The sequence below is a fragment of the Eschrichtius robustus genome, chromosome 16 (genome assembly GCF_028021215.1).
Source record: "Eschrichtius robustus isolate mEscRob2 chromosome 16, mEscRob2.pri, whole genome shotgun sequence".
NCBI classification, from domain to species: Eukaryota; Metazoa; Chordata; class Mammalia; order Artiodactyla; family Eschrichtiidae; genus Eschrichtius; species Eschrichtius robustus.
Window position 1 is genome coordinate 78,589,611 of NC_090839.1, and position 23,274 is coordinate 78,612,884.

Below are 23,274 nucleotides of genomic sequence, written 5' to 3' on the forward strand. Positions count from 1 at the left end.
AGGAAGAACACTCTTTGACATAAATCACAGCAAGATCTTTTTTGATCCACCTTCTAGAGTAATGGAAATAAAAATAAAAATAAACAAATGGGACCTAATGAAACTTCAAAGCTTTTGCACAGCAAAGGAAACCATAAACAAGACGAAAAGACAACGCTCAGAATGGGAGAAAATATTTGCAAACGGATCAACGGACAAAGGATTAATCTCCAAAATATATAAACAGCTCATTCAGCTCAATATTAAAGAAACAAACACCCCAATCCAAAAATGGGCAGAAGACCTAAATAGACATTTCTCCAAAGAAGACATACAGACGGCCACGAAGCACATGAAAAGATGCTCAACATCACTAATTATTAGAGAAATGCAAATCAAAACTACAATGAGGTATCACCTCACTCCTGTTAGAATGGGCATCATCAGAAAATCTACAAACAACAAATGCTGGAGAGGGTGTGGAGAAAAGGGAACCCTCTTGCACTGTTGGTGGGAATGTAAATTGATAACAGCCACTACGGAGAACAATATGGAAGTTCCTTAAAAAACTAAAAATAGAATTACCATATGACCCAGCAATCCCAGTACTGGGCATATACCCAGAGAAAACCGTAATTCAAAAAGACACATGCACCCGAATGTTCATTGCAGCACTATTTACAATAGCCAGGTCATGGAAGCAACCTAAATGCCCATCAACAGACGAATGTATAAAGAAGATGTGGTACATATATACAATGGAATATTACTCAGCCATAAAAAGGAACGAAATTGAGTCATTTGTTGAGAAGTGGATGGATCTAGAGACTGTCATACAGAGTGAAGTAAGTCAGAAAGAGAAAAACAAATATCGTATATTAATGCATGTATGTGGAACCTAGAAAAATGGTACAGATGAGCCGGTTTGCAGGGCAGAAGTTGAGACACAGATGTAGAGAATGGACATATGGACACCAAGGGGGGAAAACTGCGGGGGGGTGGGGATGGTGGTGTGCTGAATTGGGCGATTGGGATTGACATGTATACAGTGATGTGTATAAAATTGATGCCTAATAAGAACCTGCAGTATAAAAAAAAATAAAAAAACAAAACAACTAAAAAAAAACAAACAAAAAAAAAACAGAGGCTCCAAGAGTTTTCCACCCTAAGAGCACCAGCCCTTGTCTTTCCCTAGTCTCCCACCTCCTATACCACCCTCTGCCCTTCCCCAAATACTTCAGCCAGTGGCTTGGATGGAGAACCTGATATTTATAACTTCATGACTGGAGAAGAAAGGGTCTTCTTGTCAATTTCAAGAATCAGCACCTCTAGGACAGAATGACCTGCCTGTGTATACACTCCAATAAGACTTTTCCTCCTCAGCCAGTTTCCATCCCCCAGAATGGCAGCTTTGGTAACTTCGTAACTGGCTTAGTCCTTTGTTGGGAACAGCATTATGCTGAGGCAGGGAACACCTTGGCTTCTAAGTTTCAGGCATTCACAGCTTATAAACGGTCTCTCACAGTCCTCATTTAGGTTGCCAATGACATTTTTGAAAGGATAAAATATTCTGGACACAGAACCAAATCGTCATTAGTTGTTCTTTCCTTTGTTTCACCATTTACCCAATCAGGCCCCAGATTTTAACAAAAATGATCCTAATCCATCTCCTTTCTTTCCCACCCCATCCCTCCCACCCCAAATAATACACCAGAAATAGCCAAAAACTACACACATGCTATGCTGTAAAAATGCAGAGTTAACACTATTGGGAAGAAGGCTGTGGGTTGTGGAGATGCTCTCTGAAGATCTACAGTATCTTTTGCTCTCCCACATCCCAGCCTGCAAGTTTTGTCCTATGTAGAAGGCCCTTTGCCTTTCTCAGTAAAGTTCAGAATGGGATGCCTTGAAACACTGACCCTCCTTCCCCTCCACTGGGATGGGTGTGCAAACTATACAGCATGGAACGGCTTTAAAGCACTTGGGCTGCTGTAGGGCACAGAAACTATACTGGCTCTTCAAAGGACATCTTCTCAAGCCACCTCTATGGTGTCAAGACAAGTAGAACTCCTTTCCCCACTCGAAACCCACGGTCAGACGTGACAAGGGCTGGTACTCAGGAGAGTTAATTCTTGTCATCTTTTTTGTCATCATCCTCCAAGAGGTAGGAATGCCACGTCAGCCTTTCCTCATAGGAGGATATGACAACCTGTGGGCACTTGACATTGGCTTCCTTGGCAGGGCCCAGGTCAGCCTCATCAGTTTTTCCATTTCATCAGGAATATGAGTTCTCCACTGGAGTCTATAGCTCCAATAATCCACTCCAGTTCCAAACCCTGGGCAAAGCCTCATGGCTTTTCTGACTCTTCTTTCTTCTTTGGTTTGCTCTCCTCCCCCTTATCTTCCGAATCAGAATCAGCTTTGGGCTTGCCCCCTTCTGATTTGTCTGTCTCATGTGCTGTTTCCTGTGACTGCAGGAACTCGGCAATGAGGTCGGGGCAATCCAGGTTTTCTTCTGGCTCCCACGTGTCGTCCTCATCTGAGAACCCCTTCCACTTTAGGAGGTACTCCACTTGGCCCTTTACCACTCGATGGTCGAGAACTTTTCCTACCACATATTCTTCTTCTAGCACCTCCTCCACTTGCTTCTTGTTTTGTTTCTTCCCCATAGTGCCCGCCAGCTTTCTGGTATAAAGCGTGACTCTGCTCAAAGCAGCGCACACGAGCCTGAGAAGAACCAGTGCCGCGCTACTGGCGCTTTTTTTTTTTTTTGAGGAAAATAATTATTTAATAAGTAAACATGAAAACAATTCTTAAAAAGTCATGGCACAGACACATGGTAAGTCATTTATAGCCATTTAGATAAGGTTCTTATTAGGAGTTTTAATAAGCTAGGAAAATGCTTACAATTTATTTTTTTTTTTGAATTTCTGAATTTATTTTATTTTATTTAATTTTTATACAGCAGGTTCTTTCTTCTTTTTTTTCAGTAAAACTTTGCAATTTATATCATTCCTGTCCATTTCTTTATTTTTTTGAATTTTATTTTATATATTTTTTACACAGCAAGTTCTTAGTAGTTATCCATTTTATACATATTAGTGTATATATGTCAATCCCAACCTCCCAATTCATCACAGCACCACCACCTCCCTCCACCGCTTTCCCCCCTTGGTGTCCATACGTTTGTTCTCTACATCTGTGTCTCTATTTCTGCCCTGCAAACAGGTTCATCTGTACCATTTTTCTAGGTTCCACATATACGCATTAATATACGATATTTGTTTTTCTCTTTCTAACTTACTTCACTCTGTATGACAGTCTCTAGGTCCATCCACATCTCTACAAATGACCCAATTTTGTCCCTTTTAATGGCTGAGTAATATTCCATCGTATATATGTACAACATCTTCTTTATCCATTCATCTGTCAATGGGCATTTAGGTTGCTTCCATGACCTGGCTATTGCAAATAGTGCTGCAATGAACATTGGGGTGCATGTGTCTTTCTGAATGATGGCTTTCTCTGGGTATAGGCCCAGTAGTGGGATTGCTGGGTCATATGGTAATTCTATGTTTACTTTTTCAAGGAACCTCCATACTGTTCTCCATAATGGCTGTATCAAATTACACTCCCACCAACAGTGCAGGAAGGTTCCCTTTTTTCCACACCTTCCCCAGCATTTATTGTTTCTAGATTTTTGGATGATGGCCATTCTGACTGGTGTGAGGTGATACCTCATTGTGGTTTTGATTTGCATTTCTCTAATGATCAGTGATGTTGAGCAGCTTTTCATGTGTTTGTTGGCCATCAGTATGTCTTCTTTGGAGAAATGTCTATTGAGGTCTTCTGCCCATTTTTGGATTGGGTTGTTTGTTTTTTTAATATTGAGCTGCATGAGCTGTTTATATATTTTGGAGATAAATCCTTTGTCCATTGATTCGTTTGCAAATATTTTCTCCCATTCTGAGGGTTGTACTTCTCATCTTGTGTGTAGTTTCCTTTGCTTTGCAAAAGCTTTTAAGTTTCATTAGGTCAAATTTGTTTATTTTTGTTTTTATTTCCATTACTCTAGGAGGTGGATCAAAAAAGATCTTGCTGTGATTTATGTCAAAGAGTGTTCTTCCTATGTTGTCCTCTAAGAGTTTTATAGTGTCCGGTCTTACATTTAGGTCTTTACTCCATTTTGAGTTTATTTTTGTTTATGGTGTTAGGGAATGTTCTCATTTCATTCTTTTACATGTAGCTGTCCAGTTTTCCCAAAACCACTTATTGAAGAGACTGTCTTTCCTCCATTGTACGTTCTTGCCTCCTGTGTCATAGATTAATTGACCATAGGTGTGTGGGTTTATCTCTGGGCTTTCTATCCTGTTCCACTGATGTATATTTCTGTTTTTGTGCCAGTACCATAATGTCTTGATTACTGTAGCTTTGTAGTATAGTCTGAAGTCAGGGAGTCTGACTCCACCAGCTCCGTTTTTTTCCCTCAAGACTGCTTTGGCTATTCGGGGTCTTTCGTGTCTCCATACAGATTTTCAGATTTTTTGTTCTAGTTCTGTAAAAAATGCCATTGGTAATTTGATAGGGATTGCATTGAATCTGTAGATTGCTTTGGGTAGTATAGTCATTTTCACAATATTGATTCTTCCAATCCAAGAACATGGTATATCTCTCCATCTGTTTGTGTCATCTTTGATTTCTTTCATCAGTGTCTTATAGTTTTCTGCATACAGGTCTTTTGCCTCCCTAGGTAGGTTTATTCCTAGGTATTTTATTCTTTTTGTTGCAATGGTGAATGAGATTGTTTCCTTAATTTCTCTCTCCGATCATTGTTGTTAGTGTATAGGAATGCAAGAGATTTCTGTGCATTAATTTTGTGTCATGCAACTTTAAAATTCATTGATTAGATCTAGTAGTTTTCTGGTGACATCTTTAGGATTCTCTATGTATAGTATCATATCATCTGCAAACAATGACAGTTTTACTTCTTCTTTTCCAGTTTGTATTTCTTTTTCTTCTCTGATTGCTGTGGCTAGGACTTCCAAAACTATGTTGAATAATAGTGGTGAGAGTGGACATCCTTGTCTTGTTACTGATCTTAGAGGAAATGTTTTCAGTTTTTCACCATTGAGAATGATGTTTGCTGTGGATTTGTCATATATGGCCTTTATTATGTTGAGGTAGGTTCCCTCTATGCCCACTTTCTGGAGAGTTTTTATCATAAATGGGTGTTGAATTTTGTCAAAAGCTTTTTCTGCATCTATTGAGATGATAATATGGTTTTTATTCTTCAGTTTGTTAATATGGTGTATCACATTGATTGATTTGTGTATATTGAAGAATCCTTGCATAGCTGGGATGAATCCCACTTGATCGTGGTGTATGATCCTTTTAATATGTTGTTGGATTCTGTTTGCTAGTATTTTGTTGAGGATTTTTGCATCTATATTCATCAGTGATATTGGTCTGTAATTTTTTTTTTTTGTAGTATCTTTGTCTGGTTTTCTTATCAGGGTGATGGTGGCCTCATAGAATGAGTTTGGGAGTGTTCCTTCCTCTGCAATTTTTTGGAAGAGTTTGAGAAGGATGGGTGTTAGCTCTTCTCTAAATGTTTGATAGAATTCACCTGTGAAGGCTTCTGGTCCTGAACTTTTGTTTGTTGGAAGATTTTAAATCACAGTTTCAATTTCATTACTTGTGATTGGTCTGTTCATATTTTCTATTTCTTCCTGGTTCAGTCTTGGAAGGTTATACCTTTCTAAGAATTTGTCCACTTCTTCCAGGTTGTCCATTTTATTGGCTAGAGTTGCTTGTAGTAGTCTCTTAGGATGCTTTGTATTTCTGTGGTGTCTGTTGTAACTTCTCCTTTTTCATTTCTAATTTTATTGATTTGAGTCCTCTCCCTCTTTTTCTTGATGAGTCTGGCTAATGGTTTATCAATTTTGTTTATCTTCTCAAAGAACCAGCTTTTAGTTTTATTGATCTTTGCTATTGTTTTCTTTGTTTCTATTTCATTTATTTCTGCTCTGATCTTTATGATTTCTTTCCTTCTGCTCACTTTCGGTTTTGTTTGTTCTTCTTTCTCTAGTTCCTTTAGGTGTAAGGTTAGATTGTTTATTTGAGATTTTTTTTATTTCTTGAGGTAGGCTTGTATTGCTATAAACTTCCCTCTTAGAACTGCTTTTGCTGCATCCCATAGGTTTTGGATCATCGTGTTTTCATTATCATTTTTCTCTAGGTATTTTTTGATTTCCTCTTTGATTTCTTCAGCAATCTCTTGGTTATTTAGTAACGTATTGTTTAGCCTCCATGTGTCTGTGTTTTTTACGTTTTTTTCCCTGTAATTGATTTCTAATCTCATAGTGTTGTGTTCGGAAAAGATGCTTGATATGATTTCAATTTTCTTAAATTTACTGAGGCTTGATTTGTGACCCAAGATGTGATCTACCCTGGAGAATGTTCCATGCGCACTTGAGAAGAAAGTGTAATCTGCTGTTTTTGGATGGAACGTCCTATAAATATCAATTAAATCTATCTGGTCTATTGTGTCATTTAAAGCTTGTGTTTCCTTATTAATTTTCTGTTTGGATGATCTGTCCATTGGTGTAAGTGAGGTGTTAAATTCCCCCACTATTATTGTGTTACTGTTGATTTCCTCTTTTATAGCTGTCACCATTTGCCTTATTAATTGAGGTGCTCCTATGTTGGGTGCATATATATTTATAATTGTTATATCTTCTTCTTGGATTGATCCCTTGATCATTATGTAGTGTCCTTCCTTGTCTCTTGTAACATTATTTTAAAGTCTATTTTATCTGATATGAGTACTGCTACTCCATCTTTCTTTTGATTTCCATGTGCCTGGAATATCTTTTTCCATCCCTTCACCTTCAGTCTGTATGTGTCCCTAGGTCTAAAGTGGGTCTCTTGTAGACAGCATATATATGGGTCTTGTTTTTGTATCCATTCAGCAAGCCTGTTTCTTTTGGTTGGAGCATTTAATCCATTCACATTTAAGGTAATTATCGATATATATGTTCTTATTACCATTTTCTTAATTGTTTTGGGTGTATTTTTGTAGGTCCTTTTCTTCTCTTGTGCTTCCACTTAGAGAAGTTCCTTTAGCATTTGTTGTAGAGCTGGTTTGGTGGTGCTGAATTCTCTTAGCTTTTGCTTGTCTGTAAAGCTTTTGATTTCTCAATCTAATCTGAATGAGATCCTTGCCAGATAGAGTAATCTTGGTTGTAGGTTCTTCCCTTTCATCACTTTAAATATGTCATGACACTCCCTTCTGGCTTGTAGAGTTTCTGCTGAGAAATCAACTGTTAGCCTTATAGGAGTTCCCTTGTATGTTATTTGTCGTTTTTCCCTTGCTGCTTTCAATAATTTTTCTTTGTCTTTAATTTTTGCCAATTTGATTACTATGTGTCTTGGCGTGTTTCTCCTTAGGTTTATCCTGTATGGGACTCTCTGTGCTTCCTGGACTTGGGTGGCTATTTCCTTTCCCGTGTTAGGAAAGTTTTCAACTATAATCTCTTCAAATATTTTCTCGTGTCCTTTCTCTGTCTCTTCTCCTTCTGGGACCCCTATAATGTGAATGTTGTTGCATTTAATGTTGTCCCAGAGGTCTCTTAGGCCCTCTTCATTTCTTTTCTTTCTTTTTTCTTTATTCTGTTCCATGGCAGTGAATTCCACCATTCTGTCTTCCAGGTCACTTATCTGTTCTTCTGCCTCAGTTATTCTGCTATTGATTCCTTCTAGTGTAGTTTTCATTTCAGTTATTGTATTGTTCAACTCTCTTTGTTTGTTCTTTAATTCTTCTATGTGTTTGTTAAACATTTCTTGCATCTTCTCGATCTTTGCCTCCATTCTTTTTCCGACATCCTGGATCATCTTCACTATCATTATTCTGAATTCTTTTTCTGGAAGGTTGCCTATCTCCACTTCATTTAGTTGTTTTTCTGCGGTTTTATCTTGTTCCTTCATGTGGTACAAAGTCCTCTGCCTTTTCATTTTGTCTGTCTTTCTGTGAATGTAGTTTTCCTTCCACAGGCTGTAGAATTGTAGTTCTTCTTGCTTCTGCTTCTGCCCTCTGGTGGATGAGGCTATCTTAGAGGCTTGTGCAAGCTGCCTGATGGGAGGGACTGGTGGTGGGTAGAGCTGGGTGTTGCTCTGTTGGGCAGAGCTCAGTAAAGCTTTAATCCGCTTGTCTGCTGATGGGTGGGTCTGCGTTCCCTCCCTGTTGGTTGTTTGGCCTGAGGCGACCCAGCACTGGAGCCTACCCAGCTCTTTGGTGGGGCTAATGACAGACTCTGGGATGGCTCACACCAAGGAGTACTTCCCAGAACTTCTGCTGCCAGTGTCCTTGTCCCCATGGTGAGCCACAGCCACACCCCGCCTCTGCAGGAGACCCTCCAACACTAGCAGGTAGGTCTAGTTCAGTCTCCCCTGGGGTCGCTGCTCCTTCCCCTGGGTCCCGATGCACACACTTCTTTGTGTGTGTCTTCCAAGAGTGGAGTCTCTGTTTCCCCCAGTCCTGTCAAAGTCCTGCAATCAAATCCCGCTAGTCTTCAACCTCTGAATCTCTAGGAATTCCTCCTCCTGTTGCTGGACTCCCAGGTTGTGAAGCCTGACTTGGGGCTCAGAACCTTCACTCCAGTGGGTGGACTTCTGTGGTATAAGTGTTCTCCAGTTTGTGAGTCACCCACCCAGCCATTATGGGATTCGATTTTATTGTGATTGAGCCCCTCCTAAGCATCTCATTGCTTCTCATTTGTCTTTGGGATATCTTTTTTGGTGAGTTCCAGTGTCTTCCTGTCGATGATTGTTCAGCAGTTCATTGTGATTCTGGTGCTCTCGCAAGAGGGAGTGAGCACACGTCCTTTTACTCTGCCATCTTGAACCAACCCCTACTGGCACTTCTTGTTGGGCTGGTTTGGGGAGTCTGCCCATTGGAATTTTGACACAGGTGTAAAAGCAATTCAGTGAAGGAAGAACAGTCCTTTCAATAAATGGTGCTGAAGCAACTGGACATTCATAGAAAAAAAAATTGTACTTTGACCTGAGTCCCATACGTTATGCAAAAATTAACTCAAAATGGATCAAGTAAAACATAAAACTATAAAACATTAGAAGAAAACATAGGAGAAGGGTTTCCTGGTGGCACAGTGGTTAAGAATATGCCTGACAATGCAGGAGACATGGGTTCGAGCCCTGGTCCAGGATGATCCCACATGCCGTGGAACAACTAAGCCCGTGCACCACAACTACTGAGCCTGCGCTCTAGAGCCCATGAGCCACAACTACTGAAGCCCACTCACCTAGAGCCCGTGACCCGCAACAAGAGAAGCCACCACAGTGAGAAGTCTGCGCACCGCAATGATGAGTAGCTCCCACTCGCTGCAACTAGAGAAAGCCCACACACAGCAATGAAGACCCAATGCAGCCATAAATAAATAAATAAATAAATAAATAAATAATAAATAAATTTTAAAAAACATAGGAGAGTATCTTTAGGGTCACCAGAAGCACAATCCATAAAAGGAAAAATTGACAAATTGGACCTCATCAAAATGTAAAATTCTTGCTCTGTGAAAGACAGTTGAGAGGAAGAAAAGAGATGGCTACAGAGTTGGAGAAAATATTTGCAAACCATATATCCAACAAAGGACTACTTCGCAGAATATATAAAGAACACTCAAAACTGAAAACAAACAAACAATAAAACCCAAAAAAACCCACCCAATAATCCAATTAGAAAATGAGCAAAACACATGAACAGACATTTCACTGAAGAGGATTTACAGATTTCACATAAGCACATAGAAAGATGTTCAACATCTTTAGCCATTAGGGAAATGAAAATTAAAACCACCATGATATATCACTACACACCTATCAGAATTGCTAAAATAAAAAAAAGAGTGACAACATCAAATTCTAGTGAGAACACAGAGAAACTGAGTTATACATTGCTGGTGGGAATGTAAAATGGTACACTTACTCTGGAAAACAGTGTGGAATTTCTTATAAAACTAAACATGCAACTACCATACAACCCAGAAATTGTACTTCTGGGCATTTATCCCAGAGCAATGGAAATGCATGTTCACACAAACACTTGTACATGAATGTTCATAGCAGCTTTATTCATAATAACCAAAATCTGGAAATGACCCCACATGTTCTTCAACGGGTGAATGGTTAAACAAATTGTATGTCTTAGTCTGTTTGGGATGCTATAACAAATTACCACAGATTAGGTGTCTTAAAAACAACAGAAATTTATTTCTCACAATTCAAGAGTGGGAAGTCCAAGATCCAGACTCCAGCAGATTTGATGTCTGATGAGAAGATGCTTCCTACTCTGGAGTTTCTTTTATAAGGGCATTAATCCCATTCCTGAGTGTTCAGCCTTCATGACCAAAGGTCCCACCTCTAGATACCATCACACTGGAGATTATGTTTCAATATATGAATTTTGGGGCAACACAAAAATTCAGTCTATGGCATGTGGTACATTCATACCATGAGACAGAACTCAGTAAAAAGAGGAATGAACTCTTAAAAACATTTTTTTAAATTGAGGAATAGTTGATTTACAATGTTGTGTTAGTTTCTGGTGTACAGCAAAGTGATTCAGTTATATATAGATATAGAAGCAAAGGCTTCAAAGCAGCTATTATAAATATGCTCAGAGAATTAAAGGAAATTATGACAAAGAATTAAAGCAAAATATAATTACAACTAAAGAGCAGGGAATCTCAACAAAAACAAAAAGATATAGTGAAGAACCAAGTGGAAATTCTAGAGCTGAAAAGTGCAATAACTTTAATGAAATATTTATTAGATGATCTTACAAATAGGCTTGAGATGGTAGAAGAAAGAATCAGTGAACTTGAACATAGACCATAAAAATTACCCAATCCTGAAGTTTCGAGAGAAAAAAATGATTGAAGAAAAATGAACAGAGCCTCAGGACCTGTGGGCAACTTCAAGCGTACCAACATAGGGAAATGGTAGTCACAGAAAAAGAGGAGCTAAAAAAAGAGATAGAAAAAAACATTTGAAGAGGGCTTCCCTGGTGGTGCAGTGGTTAAGAATCCTCCTGCCAAAAGACCTGTACTAAGAAAACTATAAGACACTGATGAAATAAATCAAAGATGACACAAACAGATGGAGAGATATACCATGTTCTTGGATTGGAAGAATCAATATTGTGAAAATGACTATACTACCCAAAGCAACCTACAGATTCAATGCAATCCCTATCAAATTACCAATGGCATTTTTACAGAACTAGAACAAAAAATCTGAAAATTTGTATGGAGACACAAAAGACCCCGAATAGCCAAAGCAGTCTTGAGGGAAAAAACGGAGCTGGAGGAGTCAGACTCCCTGACTTCAGACTATACTACAAAGCTACAGTAATCAAGACATTATGGTACTGGCACAAAAACAGAAATATACATCAGTGGAACAGGATAGAAAGCCCAGAGATAAACCCACACACCTATGGTCAACTAATCTATGACACAGGAGGCAAGAGTATACAATGGAGAAAAGACAGTCTCTTCAATAAGTGGTTCTGGGTAAACTGGACAGCTACATGTAAAAGAATGAAATGAGAACATTCCCTAACACCATAAACAAAAATAAACTCAAAATGGAGTAAAGACCTAAATGTAAGACCGGACACTATAAAACTCTTAGAGGACAACATAGGAAGAACACTCTTTGACATAAATCACAGCAAGATCTTTTTTGATCCACCTCCTAGAGTAATGGAAATAAAAACAAAAATAAACAAATGTGACCTAATGAAACTTAAAAGCTTTTGCAAAGCAAAGGAAACTACAAACAAGGTGAGAAGACAACGCTCAGAATGGGAGAAAATATTTGCAAACGAATCAATGGACAAAGGATTTATCTCCAAAATATATAAACAGCTCATGCAGCTCAATATTAAAAAAACAAACAACCCAATCCAAAAATGGGCAGAAGACCTCAATAGACATTTCTCCAAAGAAGACATACAGATGGCCAACTAACACATGAAAAGCTACTCAACATCACTGATCATTAGAGAAATGCAAATCAAAACCACAATGAGGTATCACCTCACACCAGTCAGAATGGCCATCATCCAAAAATCTAGAAACAATAAATGCTGGGGGGCTTCCCTGGTGGCACAGTGGTTGAGAATCTGCCTGCTAATGCAGGGGACACGAGTTCGAGCCCTGGTCTGGGAGGATCCCACATGCCGCGGAGCAACTGGGCCTGTGAGCCACAACTGCTGAGCCTGCGCGTCTGGAGCCTGTGACCCGCAACAGGAGGGTCCACGATAGTGAGAGGCCTGCGCACCGCGATGAAGAGTGGCCGCCACACCGCGATGAAGAGTGGCCCCTGCTTGCCGCAACTAGAGAAAGCAGTCACACGAAATGAAGACCCAACACGGCTATAAAGAAAGAAAGAAAGAAAGAAAGAAAGAAGCTATTAATTTAAAAACAAACAAACAAATAAATGCTGGAGAAGGTGTGGAGAAAAGGGAACCTTCCTGCACTGTTGGTGGAATGTAAATTGATACACCCACTATGGAGAACAGTATGGAGATTCCTTGAAAAAGTAAACATAGAATTACCATATGACCCAGCAATCCCACTACTGGGCCTATACCCAGAGAAAGCCATCATTCAAAAAGACACATGCACCCCAATGTTCATTGCAGCACTATTTGCAATAGCCAGGTCATGGAAGCAACCTAAATGCCCATTGACAGATGAATGGATAAAGAAGATGTGGTACATATATACAATGGAATATTACTCAGCCATAAAAAGGAACAAAATTGGGTCATTTGTAGAGACATGGATGGACCTAGACTGTCATACAGAGTGAAGTAAGTCAGAAAGAGAAAAACAAATATCGTATATTAATGCATATATGTGGAACCTGGAAAAATGGTACAGATGAACCTGTTTGCAAGCAGAAATAGAGACACAGATGTAGAGAACAAATGTATGGACACCAAGGGGGGAAAGCCGGGGGTGGTGGTGGTGGTGGGATGAATTGGGAGATTGAGATTGACATATATACAGTAATACATATAAAATAGATAACTCATAAGAACCTGCTGTATAAAAAATTAAATAAAATGTAAAAATGTAAAAATAATTAAAAATAAAAATAAAATTCAAAACAAAACAAATAAACAAAAAGAATCCACCTGCCAATGCAGGTGACACAGGTTTGAGCCCTGGTCCGGGAGGATCCCACATGCCGCGGAGCAACTAAGCCTGTGCGCCACAATGACTGAGCCTGAGCTCTAGAGCCTGCGAGCCACAACTACTGAGCTCACACGCCACAACTACTGAAGCCCGCACACCTAGAGCCTGTGCTCCACAACAAGAGAAGCCACCACAATGAGAAGCCCATGCACTGCAACGAAGAGTAGCCCTCGCTTGCTTCAACTAGAGAAAGCCCGTGTGCAGCAATGAACGTGCCAAGCAGCCAAAAAAAAAAAAAAAAAAAAGTTGAAGAAATCATGGCCTAAAATTTTCAAATTTGGTAAATAAAGATCACTAAATCTACAGATCCAAAAATATCAATGATTCCAAGTTAAATAAATTCAAAGGGAGCCCTACCTAAATACACCGTGAAATACAAAGAAAAAATCTCAAAACAGCAAGAGAAAAATGACTCAGGGAAACAATGCAATTAAAAACTGACTTCTCAGAAGCAATGGTAGAAGACAGTGGAGTGGCATATTCAAAGTGCTAAAAGAAAAACTGCCAACCAAGAATTCTATATGCAGAAAGATTATCCTTCAAAAATGAATTTGGGAGGAGATTAAGATGGTGGAGTAGGAGGATGCAAGCTCACCTACCCACTTAAACACATCAAAAATACACATACAGATGGAGTTATTCTCACTGAAAACAAACTGGAGACTGGCAGAAAGACTCTTATAAAACCAAGGCTGCAAGAAAGATCCACAGAGAATCAGGCAGGAAGGAAAGAAAAGTGATCAGGTTGGGATCTGCATCCCTGGGAACAGACACAGAAGAGGAGGAGAATTACATGGGCTTGGAGATATCCCCTGGTGAGTGAGCAGTTTGAAACACATATTGGGCATCCTGGGCTTGGGGTCCGACACTGGGAGAACGAGTCCCCATAACTGGTTTGAAACCAGTGGGACTGACAGCAGGGCTGTAAGAAACCTAGACTCTGCTCCTGAAGGGTACACACATAATTGCTAATTCCCAAAACAAGGTAGAGGAAGCAGATTAAAACTGTCTGGAACTCTGGCCAGTTTCTCTCAACTGCCCCAGTGTGTCCCAGCCTGAGCTGAGTGCCCACTCCAGCCCCTCTTACTCCATGGCACAGCTCCACACTAAGGCAAAGACTGCCACAGCTGAGGGGAATGCATAGTTGTAGGGGACAAAGCCAGCTCAGACCCAACACAGCATCTAAACAGGTGAGAGCAGCCATTATTGGCGCTTGCAGAGGCAGCAGATAGGGAATGAGCAGGAACCCTGACTGGTGCAGGGACTGCCCCAGCCCATGCCCTAACCCATGCTGAGCACTCACTCCAGCTCCTCTTGCCCAACACTGCTCCCCTTTTGGGAAAATGTGCCAATGCTGGGAGGGGGGAGAGCACACACTGAGAGGGAACAGAGCCATCTTGGACCTGACCCTCAGGGCTTCTGCTCCAGCAACTTGGGAATTGACCCTGCACCCAATAGAGTGGTGCTGGTCACTAAGCAGAGGAGAAGACCCAGCTCACACCAGGCTCTAACCATAGCCCCTCCATCTCCAGCTCCACATCCTATCAAGGTGATAGCTGCCAGCACACCTTGGGGGATGTAAGTTGTGTTCATGTCAGATACAGCTCTCCCAGAAAAGGCACTGGGCACACACAAACTGTACAGGAATGCTCTCACACAAGGACACCCCTTCCAGACCAGGATAGGTAACTGTTTCACCTAATTTCATGGATACAGAGACATTTAATCAAAACAAGAAGACAGGGGCTTCCCTGGTGGCACAGTGGTTAAGAATCTGCCTGCCAATGCAGGAGACACGGGTTTAAGCTCTGGTCTGGGAAGATCCCACATGCCGCGGAGCAACTGAGCCTGTGTGCCACAGTTACTAAAGCCTGTGCTCTAGAGCCCGCGAACCACAACTACTGAAGCCCATGCACCTAGAGTCCATGCTCCACAACAAGAGAGGCCACCGCAATGAGAAGCCTGCACACCACAATGCAGAGTAGCCCCTGATCCCCACAGCTGGAGAAAAGCCCAAGCAGCAATGAAGACCCAACGCAGCCAAAAATAAATAAATAAAATAAATAAATTTATTTTTTAAAAAAACAAGAAGACAGAGGAATTTGTTTCAAATGAAAGAACAAGAAAAAACAACTACTGAAACAGAAATAAATAATCTACCAGAAAAAGAGTTCAAAGCATTAGTAATAAGAATGCTAATTGACGTAGGGAAAAGAATAGATGAACACAGTGATAATTTTAATAAGGAACTAGAAAATATTAAAAAAAAAACCCAGTCAAATCTGAAGAATACAATAACTATAACGAAAAACACACTAGAAGGAATTAACAGCAGACTAGGTGATACAGAAGAATGCACAAGTGATCTGTAAGAGAGAATAATGGAAATCATCCAATCAGTAAAAAAGGAAAACAAATTAAAAAAATGAGAACAGTTTAAGGGACCTCTGGGACAACATCAATATACCAACATTTACATTATAGGGGTCCCAAAAGAAGAAGAGAAAGGGGTAAAAGATGTATTTGATGAAATTATGGCTGAAAACATCCTGAACGTGAAGAAGGAAATAGATATTCAGGTACAGGAAGTACAGAGGGTCCCAGAAAAGATGAATCCAAAGAGATCCACACCAAGACATATCATAATTAAAATGGCAAAAGTTAAAAAGAAAATTCTAAAGGGATCAAGAGAAAAACAAAGAGTCATAAACAAGGGACACTCCAAATGGCTATTAGCTGATTTCTCTGCAGAAACTTTGCAGGCCAGAAGGGTGTGGCATGATACATTTAAAATGCTGAAAGGGAAAAACCTACAACACAGGATGCTCTACCCAGCAAGCTTATCATCTAGAATTGAGGAGAGATAAAGAACTTCCCAAACAAGCAAAAACTAAAACTCAAAACTAAACTGACCCTAAAAGCAATGTTAGAGGGTCTTTTCTAAGTGGAAAAGAAAAGGCTATAAGAAATAAGAATCCGTAAGAAAGGGAAAATCCCACTAGTAAAGGCAAATATACAGTAAAGCCTACGGATCAACCACTTAAATAAGCTAGGATGAAGATTAAAAGACAAAATTGTAAAATCATCTATAACTACAATAAACAGTTAAGGGATAAACATGAAGATGTAAAATATGGTATCAAAAACAAAATGTGGGGGATGGGAGTAAAAAATGTATATCTTTTAGAATGTGTTTGAACTTAAATGACTAACAGTTTAAAACAAATAGATATAGTTATAGGTCAACATATATGAACCCCATGGTAACCACAAATCTAAAACCTACGAATAGATACACAAATACTAGAGAGAAAGGATCATAAGTATACCACTAAAGAAAACCATCAAACCACAAGGGAAGAAATTGAAAGAAGAAAAGACCAGAGAAAAACGAAAAAACCAACCAGAAAACAAGACTAAAATGCCAGTAAGTACTTACTTACCAATAATCACTTTAAATGTCAACAGACTAAAGGCTCCAATCAAAGATATAGGGTGGCTGACTGGATAAAAAAAAAAAGAGACCCCTCTATATGCTGCTTATAAAAGACTCACTTCAGAGCTAAAGACACACAGACTGAAAATGAGGGGGTGGAAAAAGATATTTCATGCAAATGGAAATGACAAGAAACATGGGGTAGCAATACTTATGACAAACAAAATAGGCTTTAAAGCAAAGTCTACAACAAAAGACAAAGAAGGGCATTATATAATGATAAAGGGATCAGTACAAGAAGTGGATATAACATTCATTAACATAGATGCACCTATTATAGGAACACCTAAATATATAAAGCAAATATTAACAAACATAAAGGGAGAAACTGACAATAATGCAATAATAGTAGGGGACTTTAACACCCCAATGACATCAAGGGACAGATCATCCAGACAGATAATCAAAAAGCAAAGAGTGGCCTTAAATGACACAGATAAGTAGAACTTAATAGATGTCTACAGTATACTCCATCCAAAAACAGTAGAATACACATGCTTTAAGTGTATATGGAATGTTCTCCAGGGTAGACCACAGGCTAGACCACAAAATATGCCTCAACATATTTAAGAGGATAGAAATGATATCAAATACTTTTTCTGACCACAACAGTACAAAACTAGAAATCAATCAAGGAAGAAAAATGGGAAGAACATAAACACGTGGAGACTAACCATCTTGCTACTAAAAAATAGTGGGTCAATGAAGAAGTCAGAGGAAATGAGAAAATACCTCAAGACAAAACAAAATAAAGGGCTTCCCTGGTGGTGCAGTGGTTAAGAATCTGCCTGCCAATGCAGGGGACATGGGTTCAATCCCTGGTCAGGGAAGATCCCACATGCTGTGGAACAACTAAGCCCGTGCACCACAACTACTGAGCTCTGTGCTCTAGAGCCTGCGAGCCACAACTACTGAGCCCACGTGCCACAACTACTGAAGCCCGCGCACCTAGAGCCCATGCTCTGCAACAAGAGAAGCCACCGCAATGAGAAGCCTATGTACTGCAACGAAGAGTAGCCCCCACTCGCCACAACTAGAAAAAGCCCATGCACAGCAACGAAGACCCAACACAGCCAAAAATAAATAAGTTAATTAATTAAAAAATAAATAAAAACAGGACATTCCAAAATCTATGGGATGCAGCAAAAGCAGTTTGAAGAGGGAAGTTTATAGCTATACATGCCTATCTCAAGAAATAGGAAAAATCTCAAAGAAACAACCTAACCTACCACCTAAAGGAATTAGAGGAAGAAGAACAAAGCCTAAAGTCAGCAGAAGGAAAGAAGTAATAAAGATTAGAGAAAAAAACAGAGAAAAAAAAATAGAAAATATCAATAAAATCAAGATCTGTATTTTTAAAAAAAGATGAACAAAATTGATAAGCCTTTAGCCAGGCTCATCAAGAAAAAAAGAGAGAGGAGCCAAATAAACAAAATAAGAAATAAAAGAGGAGAAATAACAACTGATGCCACAGAAATACCGAAAAATAAGAGAATACTATGAACAGTTAAATGCCAACAAATTGGACAACCTAGAAGACATCAACAAATTTCTAGAAACATACAATCTGCCCTGACTGAATCAAGAAGAGATATACAATGGGAACAGGCCAATTACTAGCAATAAAACTGAGTTTGTGAAAAACTCCCCCAACACCCCCCCAAAAAAGTACAGAACTGGATGGCTTCACAGGGGAATTCTACCAAACATATAAAGAAGAGCTAATACCTCTCCTTCTCAAACTATTTCAGAATTGAAGAGGAGGGAACACTCCCAAATTCATTCCACGCTGCCACCATTACCTTGATACCAAACCAAAGACACTACAAAAAAAGGAAAATTACAGGCTGATACTTCTAATGAATATAGATGCAAAAATCCTCAAATAAGGGCTTCCCTGGTGGTGCAGTGGTTGAGAATCTGCCTGCCAACGCAGGGGACACGGGTTCGAGCCCTGGTCTGGGAGGATCCCACATGCCACGGAGCAACTAGGCCCGTGAGCCACAATTACTGAGCCTGCGCATCTGGAGCCTGTGCTCCACAACAAGAGAGGCCGCGATAATGAGAGGTCCACACACCGCAATGAGGAGTGGCCCCCACTTGCCGCAACTAGAGAAAGCCCTCGTGCAGTAACGAAGACCCAACACAGCCATAAATAAATAAATAAATAAGTAAATAAATAAATAAACCCAAAGTTTAAAAAAAAATCCTCAAATAAACGCTAGCAATCTGAATTCAACAATATATAAAAAGGATCATACAACATGATCAAGTGGGATTTATTCTTGGGATGCAAGGATGATTCAATATCCACAAATCCATCAATGTGATACAACACACTAACAAAAGGAAGGGTAAAAAATCACATGACCCTCCCATCAGGAAACTTGCACAAGCCTCTTAGATAGCTTCATCCGCGAGAGGGCAGACAGCAGAAGTAAGAAGAACTATAATCCTGCAGCCTGTGGAACAAAAACCACATTCACAGAAAGATAGACAAGAGGAAAAGGCAGAGGGCTATGTACCAGATGAAGGAACAAGATAAAACCCAAGAAAAACAACTAAATGAAGTGGAGATAGTAAACCTTCCAGAAAAAGAACTAAGAATAATGATAGTGAAGATGATCCAGGACCTCGGAAAAAGAATGGAGGCAAAGATCGAGAAGATGCAAGAAATGTTTAACAAACACATAGAAGAATTAAAGAACAAACAAACAGAAATGAACAATACAATAACTGAAATGAAAACTACACTAGAAGGAATCAATAGCAGAATAACTGAGGCAGAAGAACAGATAAGCGAACTGGAAGACAGAATGGTGGAATTCACTGATGCGGAACAGACTAAAGAAAAAAGAATGAAAAGAAATGAAGACAGCATAAGAGACCTCTGGGACAACATTAAACGCAACAACATTCACATTATAGGGGTCCCAGAAGGAGAAGAGACAGAGAAAGGACACAAGAAAATATCTGAAGAGATTATAGTTGAAAACTTCCCTAACATGGGAAAGGAAATAGCCACCCAAGTCCGGGAAGCGCAGCAAGTCCCATACAGGATAAACCCAAGGAGAAACATGCCAAGACACATAGTAATCAAACTGGCAAAAATTAAAGACAAAGAAAAATTATTGAAAGCAGCAAGGGAAAAATGACAAATAACATACAATGGAACTCCCATAAGGTTAACAGTTGATTTCTCAGCAGAAACTCTACAAGCCAGAAGGGAGTGGCATGATATACTTAAAGTGATGAAAGGGAAGGACCTACAACCAAGATTACTCTACCTGGCGAGGATCTCGTTCAGATTCGATGGAGAAATCGAAAGCTTTACAGACAAGCAAAAGCTAAGAGAACTCAGCACCACCAAACCAGCTCTACAACAAATGCTAAAGGAACATCTCTAAGTGGGAAACACAAGAGAAGAAAAGGATCTACAAAAATAAACCCAAAACAATTAAGAAAATGGTCATAGGAACATGCATATCAATAATTACCTTAAACGTGAAAGGATTAAATGCTCCAGCCAAAAGACACAGGTTTGCTGAATGGATACAAAAACAAGACCCATATATATGCTGTCTACAAGAGACCCACTTCAGACCTAGGGACACATACAGACTGAAAGTGAGGGGATGGAAAAAGATATTCCATGCAAATGGAAATCAAAAGAAAGATGCAGTAGCAATACTCATATCAGATAAAATTAGACTTTAAAGTAAAGAATGTTAAAAGAGACAAGGAAGGATACTACATAATGATCAAGGGATCAATCCAAGAAGAAGATATAACAATTATAAATATATATGCACCCAACATAGGAGCACCTCAATACATAAGGCAACAACTAACAGCTATAAAAGAGGAAATCGACAGTAACACAATAATAGTGGGGGAATTTAACACCTCACTTACACCAATGGACAGATCATCCAAAATGAAAATAAATAAGGAAACAGAAGCTTTAACTGACACAATAGACCAGATAGATTTAATTGATATTTATAGGACATTCCATCCAAAAACAGCAGATTACACTTTCTTCTCAAATGCGCACGGAACATTCTCCAGGATAGATCACATCTTGGGTCACAAATCAAGCCTCAGTAAATTTAAGAAAATTGAAATCATATCAAGCATGTTTTCTGACCACAACTCTATGAGGTTAGAATTGAAGTATAGGAGGAAAATCCGTAAAAAACACAAACAGATGGAGGCTAAACACTACGTTACTAAATAACCAAGAGATTGCTGAAGAAATCAAAGAGGAAATCAAAAAATACCTAGAGAGAAATGATAATGAAAACACGACGATCCAAAACCTATGGGAAGCAGCAAAAGCAGTTCTAAGAGGGAAGTTTATAGCAATACAAGCCTACCTCGAGAAACAAGAAAAGTCTCAAACAATCTAACCTTACATATAAAGGAACTAGAGAAAGAAGAACAAACAAAACCGAAAGTGAGCAGAAGGAAAGAAATCATAAAGATCAGAGCAGAAATAAATGAAATAGAAACAAAGAAAACAATAGCAAAGATCAATAAAACTAAAAGCTGGTTCTTTGAGAAGATAAACAAAATTGATAAGCCATTAGCCAGACTCATCAAGAAAAAGAGGGAGAGGACTCAAATCAATAAAATTAGAAATGAAAAAGGAGAAGTTACAATAGACACCACAGAAATACAAAGCATCCTAAGAGATTACTACAAGCAACTCTATGCCAGCAAAATGGACAACCTGGAAGAAGTGGACAAATTCTTAGAAAGGTATAACCTTCCAAGACTGAACCAGGAAGAAATAGAAAATATGAACAGACCGATCACAAGTAATGAAATTGAAACTGTGATTTAAAATCTTCCAGCAAACAAAAGTTCAGGACCAGAAGGCTTCACAGGTGAATTCTATCAAACATTTAGAGAAGAGCTAACACCCATCCTTCTCAAACTCCTCCAAAAAATTGCAGAGGAAGGAACACTCCCAAACTCATTCTATGAGGCCACCATCACCCTGATACCAAAACCAGACAAAGATACTACAAAAAAAGAAAATTACAGACCAATATTACTGATGAATATAGATGCAAAAATCCTCAACAAAATACTAGCAAACAGAATCCAACAACACATTAAAAGGATCATACACCATGATCAAGTGGGATTCATCCCAGGGATGCAAGGATTCTTCAATATACGCAAATCAATCAATGTGATACACCATATTAACAAATTGAAGAATAAAAACCATATGATCATCTCAACAGATGCAGAAAAAGCTTTCGACAAAATTCAACACCCATTTATGATAAAAACTCTCCAGAAAGTGGGCATAGAGGGAACCTACCTCAACATAATAAAGGCCATATATGACAAACCCACAGCAAACATCATTCTCAATGGTGAAAACCTGAAAGCATTTCCTCTAAGATCAGAAACAAGACAAGGATGTCCACTCTCACCACTATTATTCAACATAGTTTTGGAAGTCCTAGCCACAGCAATCAGAGAAGAAAAAGAAATAAAAGGAATACAAATTGCAAAAGAAGAAGTAAAACTGTCACTGTGTGCAGATGACATAATACTATACATAGAGAATCCTAAAGAAGCCACCAGAAAACTACTAGAGCTAATCAATTAATTTGCTAAAGTTGCAGGATACAAAATTAATGCACAGAAATCTCTTGCATTCCTATACACTAATGATGAAAAATCTGAAAGAGAAATTAGGGAAACACTCCCATTTACCATTGCAACAAAAAGAATAAAATACCTAGGAATAAACCTACCTAGGGAGACAAAAGACCTGTATGCAGAAAACTGTAAGACACTGATGAAAGAAATTAAAGATGATACCAACAGATGGAGAGATATACCATGTTCTTGGATTGGAAGAATCAATATTGTGAAAATGACTATACTACCCAAAGCAATCTACAGATCCAATGCAATCCCTATCAAATTACCCATGGCATTTTTTACGGAACTAGAACAAAAAATCTTAAAATTTGTATGGAGACACAAAAGACCCCGAATAGCCAAAGCAGTCTTGAGGGAAGAAAACGGAGTTGGAGGAATCAGACTCCCTGACTTCAGACTATACTACGAATCTACAGTAATCAAGACATTATGGTACTGGCACAAAAACAGAAACATAGATCAATGGAACAAGATAGAAAGCCCAGAGATAAACCCATGCACCTATGGTCTACTAATCTATGACAAAGGAGGCAAGGATATACAATGAAGAAAAGGCAGTCTCCTCAATAAGTGGTGCTGGGAAAACTGGACAGCTATATGTAAAAGAACGAAATTAGAACACTCCCTAACACCATACACAAAAATAAACTCAAAATGGATTAGAGACCTAAATGTAAGACTGGACACTATAAAACTCTTAGAGGAAAACATAGGAAGAACGCTCTTTGACATAAATTACAGCAAGATCTTTTTTGATCCACCTCCTAGAGTAATGGAAATAAAAACAAAAATAAACAAATGGGACCTAATGAAACTTCAATG

General features: G+C 39.0%; 1 pseudogene; it reads right to left on the bottom strand.

Moving 5' to 3' along the window:
* Positions 1-2,104: 2,104 nt before the first annotated feature.
* LOC137750075 (chromobox protein homolog 1 pseudogene) lies at positions 2,105-2,675 on the bottom strand (annotated as a pseudogene).
* Positions 2,676-23,274: the final 20,599 nt, after the last annotated feature.